This window comes from Corvus brachyrhynchos, unplaced genomic scaffold (assembly GCF_000691975.1).
Source record: "Corvus brachyrhynchos isolate BGI_N302 unplaced genomic scaffold, ASM69197v1 scaffold158, whole genome shotgun sequence".
NCBI lineage: Eukaryota > Metazoa > Chordata > Aves > Passeriformes > Corvidae > Corvus > Corvus brachyrhynchos.
In genome coordinates this window covers 793300-794061 of record NW_008239756.1, presented here as the reverse complement: position 1 = coordinate 794061, position 762 = coordinate 793300, and positions in this window count along the sequence as shown.

Genomic DNA, 762 nt, shown 5'->3' with positions numbered 1-762 from the left:
CCTCCCGGGACCGGGGGGGCCCTGGGGGGGGAACGGGACCGGGAAAACACCCCCTGGAACCGGCACTCCCGGGGACGGCAACGGGGATCCCCCGACAGCGACCGGCCTGGCGCTCCCCGCTCTGCTGGGCGGGGGTGGTGGGGGCGAAACCCCCCAAATCCCCAAGGGCTTCATCACCCCTCAACCCCCGGGGCCGCGGGCACGGTGCCGGTTATTGTCCTAAAACAATAGGACGGTGAGCCCCAAAGGGAGAGGAGACTCCAATGACCCCCCTCTGACAGCCACCCTTCCCCGAGGTGTCTTGTCCCCCTGGGGGGCTCCAGGGCCTACCCTGATGCGAATAAACCGAATAATCCGAATGATGCGAATAAACCGAATAACCAAATTCGAATAAATAGAATAAGCCAAATAATCCAAATAATCCGCAAAAGGGCTCTAACTCCCCAGGCCGTTAGCTCCAGGGGGGCTTGTGGGGCTTGTGCAGGGCCCCACTGGTGACAACGTGGCCTGGGTGACACGGCAGGGCCACGGCGTGGCCGTGTGAGCCGGCAGAAAGGGCTGTTCTGGGAGGATGTTTGTCCCTAAGACCGCTGATGCTATGAGGAAATTAAAAACGGTAATATTTGCTTAGAGCAACCATTGGATGGGGGAAAGCGTGGCCAAGAGGCCCCTGAGAGAAGTCTGCTCGAAGAGAAGGATGAAAGGCCGCGGACTGGCGTGTGTGGGGGCTGCGGGAATGGCGGCGCTCAGCGCGGCCGGAAC